Below are 8,019 nucleotides of genomic sequence, written 5' to 3'. Positions count from 1 at the left end.
CACCACAGTGGATGTGCTGGCTCGAGCTATTCACAAAATGCAAGTCAATTCTACTATTATCCCACCAGATCCAAATTCTTCCATTTGGGTGAGAGCTATAGTTATCAAGATAACAGCCATTCATGTTAAGCTTGTCTCTATTCTTATTGGCCTTGCTTTTCTTAACTCTTGTTTCAATCATAATACTAATCATTGGATGAAGAGTTGAAAGGTGGGAGCTAACCTCTCTTATCTTCCCAATTTTATTTAGCCCCCTCAAATTCCAAGATACTAACATGGTCCTCGATCAAAGGCCACTAGAGGGTCATTCAATACCCCTAGCACCCCATAACCATTTTCATAGTGTACTTGATTAGATGAACTAGCATACTCAATCTGTTTTCCTCTTATGCTACCCTGCTTTCTAATAACAGTCCAGACATGATCATCATTAATATTAGAAATAGGAGCTTGTGGTGTCATGATTACCTCTGCAGCAAGCTTGTCTTTCTCCTTTGGGGGTTCCACAACTTCTTTTGCTTCAGCAGGTTTACTTTTGGGCTGCCACTGCTTCTTTTGTTTCCTAGTTTCACAGTTATGTCCCACAGCTTGGCATTTATCACAAAACTTAGGTCGCCACTCATATTCAGCCTTCTGAATCACAGTATGTCCCTCTTTATCCCTGATTACAATCTCTTCCAGCAACTTCTGGGTGATGTCTACCTCCACTAGGACTCTTGCATAGGACACTCTAAGCTTGTTAGCTGTACATTCATCTGTCACTATCGGTGTACCAAAAGCACTAGCCAACTTACTCAAGTTTGAGCTCCCCCATAGATGCAGTGGAAGCATTGGAAATTTGATCCATATCGGAATTGTCCTCCTCATATCCTTCTTGAGATTGAATCCTGCTCTCCATTCTTTCAAGATCATAGGCACACCTCTGTATGTGTAAGGTCCTCTCATCATAACTGCTTCCATATCATCATCAGATTTAAATCTCAGAATGAAGTAACCTTCATCATGGTAAAATACATCAGGCAATTGAACATAATTCCATGTTTTCATCATATAATTTTTTACAGCATTCATACTCAAGTATTCTCCTAGCACATACATGATGAGAGAGGTCTTCCAAAGTTGAATTTCTCGGTCTGCATCTGCGACATCAACTTCAATTTCCACCTTCCCATCAATCACCGTTGGTGCAACATAGCGCATCACCAATCCTTTTACAGGGTTGCGATTCTCCGATAATACATCTACCCATAGCTTGCGATCAGTCACCGCACTGTCATTCTTCAAGTCCGTATCAATCAGTTTCTTCAGAATTAGGGTTTCAGACGGTTGTTTCTCCACAATTTCAGTATCCACAGAGTGAGTTTCAGCATCAGCATCAGTTCCATTCGTCGTCAATTCCGCCGGAGATGGCAAGGATGGTTGAGTCACCGGAATCAACGGCACCGGAGTTTTTGGCGGCCGCCCTCGATTTCGCTTCTTCGTCCCAGAGCCAGTCATCAGAGATCATAACAAATTTATTTTTTATTTGGAGAGAAAATTTGCTTTAAAGAAAGAATTTTTTCTTTGCAAGTTCATATTAAGGGCCAGTTTGTTTCAGCTTTAAAAAAATGGATTTTTTCTTTGTATTTTTTAAAAAAATGAAATTTTGATATCCATTTTTTTTCCATAAATAGATGAAATACCTAAAATCACATTTTAAGAATAACTATTCAAACAAAATTTTCATTTGAAGCTTTTATAAAAAGTTTCTTTGTAAAATTTTTTTTCACAAAATTTGATAACACTATAAAAATCATTTTTAAAAAAAGCCAAAACAAACGGGCCCTAAATTTAATCTCATAAGAGAATCCTCTCGCTTTTTAACACTCTCTACCACTCACGTTTTTATTAGTTGAAACATATGTGAGTCCTACCACTTTATGTGAGATCCATTTCCAAAGTCAGGAACTCACATATGTTCTATTTAATAAGAAAATGAGTGTTAGAGAGTGTTAAAAAAAGAGTGTTCATAATACTCCTCAATACATAAATGAAAGAGATAAAGAGAAAGAAAAGTAATTTATAGAGGTTTAAATTATACCATCCTTTTTGGTATTATAAATTAGTCAAGCTGAAACTTGTGATGAAGTTTCTTTCATTATGAAACATTATTCAACAAATTCAAACTTTTCAGTAAATTCAACTTTAACATCAACCCTAATTATCCTTAACTTATAGAAAAGTTCAAAAATAACTATTCTACAAGGTACGAGGAAAGTTGTTTCCTTCCGAGAAGTCTTTATCATCTCATTCAAGAAGTTGAAAATGGTAAGAGGAAGATTAACTATGATATTGTAGGTGAGGAATAACACGAGATGTTTGTCATACCAAGTAAGCATTTTCAATTCTTTCTCTCTCGGGCGTAGATTTGCCACTAGAAGTTAAAACCAAAATGCTACAATTGGGATTAGAGAAGCAGGATTAGAGAGATTATTTTGGTTGGCAAAAAGTCGTTGAAGGTGGGTTGCGTTGACATTGTTGAATTCATAATGTTCAACACAACAGCCAAACTCTTCACAATTGATTTTCATAGCTATCAGTGATAGAGTGACGTATAAATGAGCGGCATTGACATATGAATGAATGATTTCTTGATGACCAGCTGGAAAAAAGGGGCATTCAACCAAAACTATTTAACGAGGTTCATGTATATAAGGCCATGTAGAATGTTAAGTAACCATTCAACTTTTGTTTGTTAACAACTTTCCTCAACTTTGATTCAAAACGTTCGAAATTATTGAAATCGACATACTTTTCATTGATAACAAACAAAATTTGCATCCACTAAATCACGATTTCCTTCCCTTGAATCCCACAAAATAAGCTTGCAAATCTTCCACTCCCAAACAAACTTTCTGCTCATTATCATCCAATTTCCTCATTTACCCTAATCCAATTTCCCTATATAACAGCGTATCGTTTCACTCCTCAACACACACACGAGTTAATATTGAAATATAAAATGTAAAATGATAACTTAATAATTTATTAAATCTACAATGTTATATTAAAATATAAAATGTTAAAGTTAAAATATTTAATGAAAACTTAATAGTGTATACAAAATATAGTTAAGCTGCCAACATTTTTTTAATGCAGATACTATTTAAGTATCTTAACAATGAGTAGAGAGATTAATATTGAAATACAAATCTCATGATGAAATATGTAAAGGCTCCCGATTTTGTTCAGAAATGTAATAATGAAAAGCTTTTGCACTCTGACCAAGACATTATTACTGGTCATTCATTCTAGGTTATGGCGCATGCTTGCTATTGCTAGCTTCCACATATTAATATAGAAGAAGTGTGTCTCACACATTATCTCCTAAACACTCCATGATAGAGTAAGAATTATGATTAAATAAATATTTTAGATATTAAATTAGTAGTAGAATTTATGTTAGTATTATATTTTGTAATGTTCTCTAGAATGTTCTTAGGATTTGTTGAATTGGGCTTTAATTAGTATTGGGCCTTTAGTTTATTATCCATTAGTGTTATTATATATATGTAGTGTATTTGACACTTGGAAATCAATCAAAGAAATCAAGTTATTTTTATCTCTAATTTTCTTAGCTTATTTTTATTGTTCTTTCCTCTTTTCTATTACAAACCCTAGATTATAGTCTTGGTAGGATAACTTCCTATCAATTGGTGCTTTCATTGAGAGAATCTCAATCCTTCCATGGCATACTCATATCTCTCATCTTTCACTACATTTTATCCTTATCATCCTAACACCATCAGTGCCACTTCCTCAATCCCCTCTTATCCATGGGAAAGTCCTCCATTTTATTCCCCTAACATACCTTTCACTACCCCATCACAAAATTTCTCTTATAACCATGGATACACACCACATCAACAACCACCATTCACCTTGCCTCCCACAACATACCACTTACAGAATCTCCTCCATACACATCATATACATCTTCACACAACCCATACATTTCATACCAACAACAACCCCAAAATTCCAACTCACAACCAACTTTTCACCAACAAATAGAAGGTCTCAAACAATATTTGATTGAAACTCATGAGTTATCAAACAAATCTAGAGAAGAGTTGAAAGAACAAATTCAAGCCTTTGGCCTTTCTCTCAAGGCATCACAGTTTGCTTACAAGAAAAAATATCAAAAGTATGTAGCAGAAAAACCAAACTCTGAGGAAAAACACCAGATTGCTGCAGAAATAGTTCATGATTCACACAAAAATGTGAAAACAAAATTGCAAGAGAAGGTTGTAAAAACCAACAAACAAGAATTGAATGAAAAAAATGCCGTGCAGATCACTACAGAAACACTTTCAGAAAGAGAAGAAATAAAGAAAATTTCAGATCCAAAATACTCAAGTTCGGCGACATCTCCGGCAATAGCACTTCGGGCAACCTTTCTGGTGACAAATCCAAAGTCATTTCCGACGAACACTCAGGTGAAGCTTCTGTCATCATCAACTTCGGCGGAACTTTCATATTTGCCACCGCCTCCGGCCAAACCACCGGATCCACACCCAAAACCACCAGATTCCAAAACGACAACGGATAAATCATGGCAGTCACCGAAACTCCAACGTCAACCTGCAACGTTCAGAGAAAAGTTGTGTTTGTGGAACTTCCATCACACACTGACATCTCCCTCTAACCCATTAATTTCTTTTCCGATCTACTCTTTAGAACAGTTACTTGGAGCTTCTGCAACTGTAACATACAAGTTCCTTTCACAAAAATTTCAGCCATCATCCACCAATCCAATTTTGCGACCACCGGCAAAACCACCGGATTTTCAATAGTCAATTTTCGTTGGATCCAGTGTTAAAGGGTTCATTTTAAGTAGCACTCAATCGCACAGCCGCACACTTCTGCAATTTTCTTGGAAAATGAGAGCTAGGTCAAAGCAACATTGTGGTTTGGGCTTTGCAAATGGGTCATTTAGCCCAATGGAATAATAAGTTAAAAAGAAAAAGCAAAGGGCAAAAAGTTTCTTAGTGCCACTACTTTATATTGGTTGGTATGTAAATTGGCTCTTGTCTCTCCATTAAATGATTTTCAATGGAAGTTTGGCAAGTGTTAAAAAAAAAAAAATTGTTTTTCTCCCACCACAACTCAATCATGTGACGCAATGAGCTAGCTGGACTATTACCGAGATATTGTTATTTCTATCCCCAAAAGCAAGATGTTTGTTCAATGGAAGATATGGAGATAGTATGGAAAGATCTTTTTGGGTCATTTGTCTCAAGATAAATTTTATGATATGATTGTTCAATTCAAGCGGTAGGATCCTGGAATCAAAATTATTCTAACATTATACTTACAACCTTGAGGACAAGGTTGTTTTTGAAGAGGTAAGTAATGATAGAGTAAGAATTATGATTAAATAAATATTTTAGATATTAAATTAGTAGTAGAATTTATGTTAGTATTATATTTTGTAATGTTCTCTAGAATGTTCTTAGGATTTGTTGAATTGGGCTTTAATTAGTATTGGGCCTTTAGTTTATTATCCATTAGTGTTATTATATATATGTAGTGTATTTGACACTTGGAAATCAATCAAAGAAATCAAGTTATTTTTATCTCTAATTTTCTTAGCTTATTTTTATTGTTCTTTCCTCTTTTCTATTACAAACCCTAGATTATAGTCTTGGTAGGATAACTTCCTATCACTCCACCACTTCATCATCCATGTCTAGAGGAAATTCCACTCTCCCCATCTGTTTCTTCAAGATTATCCTCCAAACCAATCTTCATAACTATTCCTTCAAATTTTCTACTACTGTCTTTTACTTACTTTTTACTTCTACCATATATTTGTGTTAACATTTTTTCTTGAAAATTTCTAGTTCTAATTTTATTTTATTTTTTTACAGAAAATACCAAATAAGTTTACAAGGAGTCATGGTGTTGGTCTTCCAAATCCAGTGATGATGAAGCCTCCTGATGGCACTAAATGGAAAGTGTTTTGGAAAAACATCAATGGTGAGATTTGGTTTCAAAAAGGTTGGAATTTTTTTACCAAAAACTACACTCTGCAACATGGTTGTTTGGTAGTGTTTAAGTATAAAGAAGGAAGTTCAGAGTTAGATGTAATCATACTTGGCCATAATGCAGTAAAAATTGATTATGATTCTTCATGTGACACTCTTGTTGAAACTGAAAACCTTGGCCATAGTGATGATGAATCAGTTGAGATTTTAAATGTTGATGATAGTGACGATGATGAATCATTTGAGATTTTGAATGAAAGACTTAATAAGAAGAGGGCTACACAGAAGCTACCATTAGTTTCTCCTAGACCTCATAAAAAAGTTAGAGGTATGTGGACTTGACTTTTATTGTTAAAAGAAGAACTGAGTATCTCTTACTAACTCTAACTTAGTTTCATTTCATGGATGATGTTACATATTTAATATATGCAGGTGAGATTAAGAAGACAAGTGGAAGAACTACATCATTGAATTGTCCCATAGAAAATAGAGTTCAAGAAGTAGCGGCAAAATTCCTCTCAAGCAATCCTTTTTTCACTATTCTCATAAAACCTAATCATCTCAAACATCATCAGCTGGTAAGGTCAAAATTCCTGCAGTGTGCTATGTAGTAGAATAACATATATTGATTGATAATACTGTTATACAATGCAGGGTGTACCAAATCTTAAAGGAATTATTGAGAATAAAGAGAGGTATGTGACACTGAAGAATGAGAAAACGTCGCGGAATGTGAAATTGCTTCGTTCTAAGAAGAATTGTAACTATCGCTTCCTTTCAGCTGGTTGGTCCTTATTTGCACGTGAAACTGGACTGCAATCAGGAGATGTGTGTGTCTTTGAACTGATGAACAAAGAGGATTTAGTTTTTAAAGTTCATGTTTTCTGATGTGGAAGTTAATTTATCTGTTTGAAGTTGTTGTTTTGAGTGAAACTAACTTTATCCTAGTTGTAATTGTGCTTTATTAGGTAACTGGATCTGTGATTTTGAGATAGAATGAATATTAATTATGTTTAATTGGGTAATTTCCAATAATAATACTAACCTTTTGTTAATATCGAGTTTTAACCGTTCAATTTTAGGTTTGTCAAATATATAGTATTCCACAGTTTTCCAAATATTGATTTCATGAGTCATACTATGGATAATTATCATGTAATCCTCTTATAGATAGGAGTATTGTTTTTGCCATTGAAATGAATCTGAGACGCGTTTTAAAAACGTTTTTGGTTTATGCATACAAAAAGGTGAATCAAATACATCACCGAACTAGGGATGGACATCGATGTACCACCCGTAGCAAACCGACCGAACCAAAGCAATAATTTATAATAGGGTCGGGTTGGTTCGGGTTCCATGTTGAGAGGATGGTTTAAATGGATATTATAGGGTAAGTTCGGGTGGGTTCGGTTTATTTTATTGGACCCGTCAGATTCCGAACTCGCTTGGTTTTATTTTCTTATTGTATATGTTACTATTATACTGTAACGTGTAGCCCTTCTAATCCAAAGTTTATTTACTTTTTATTTTATGTATGTTTACGGTGATTAAGTAAAAAATGTATGTTTATGGAGAGTAATACACTATTGGAAAAATGTATGTTTATGGAGAGTAATCCAATTTCCTATAAGATAAGGAATATATAATTTCATTTGATTTTTATTTAATTTTGATAAGAAATTGGTGTCTTTTTCAGTTTGGAGAATGAAAAAAAAATAAGGAACAGAGAAGAGCTCAAATGTCATATCTCTATGATCTAACAATTTAGAGATATGTAGAGCTCAAATGTCACTTCTTTTGTTGAAAAAAAATGGAACAGAGAAAGGAATGGAGAGATCGCTAGGATTTTTCCTTTAACTTTGTGATATTAAATCAGACTATCATGCATGAAACTGGTAGAACACTTCTCCACTAAAATAGAACGAACACACACAAGTAGAACTCACTTGTTTTGGCAGCAATGAATGAATGAATATATATATATATATAT

General features: G+C 34.2%; 1 pseudogene; it reads left to right on the top strand.

Annotated features, from left to right (window-relative positions):
- The first annotated feature begins 5,727 nt into the window (after nt 1–5,727).
- Nucleotides 5,728–6,917, top strand: LOC131656454 (B3 domain-containing transcription factor VRN1-like; annotated as a pseudogene).
- The last annotated feature ends 1,102 nt before the right edge of the window (nt 6,918–8,019 follow it).

The sequence above is a fragment of the Vicia villosa genome, linkage group LG3 (assembly GCF_029867415.1).
Source record: "Vicia villosa cultivar HV-30 ecotype Madison, WI linkage group LG3, Vvil1.0, whole genome shotgun sequence".
NCBI lineage: Eukaryota > Viridiplantae > Streptophyta > Magnoliopsida > Fabales > Fabaceae > Vicia > Vicia villosa.
Note: the sequence above shows the minus strand (reverse complement) of the source record. Positions and strands in the feature narration are given on the sequence as shown.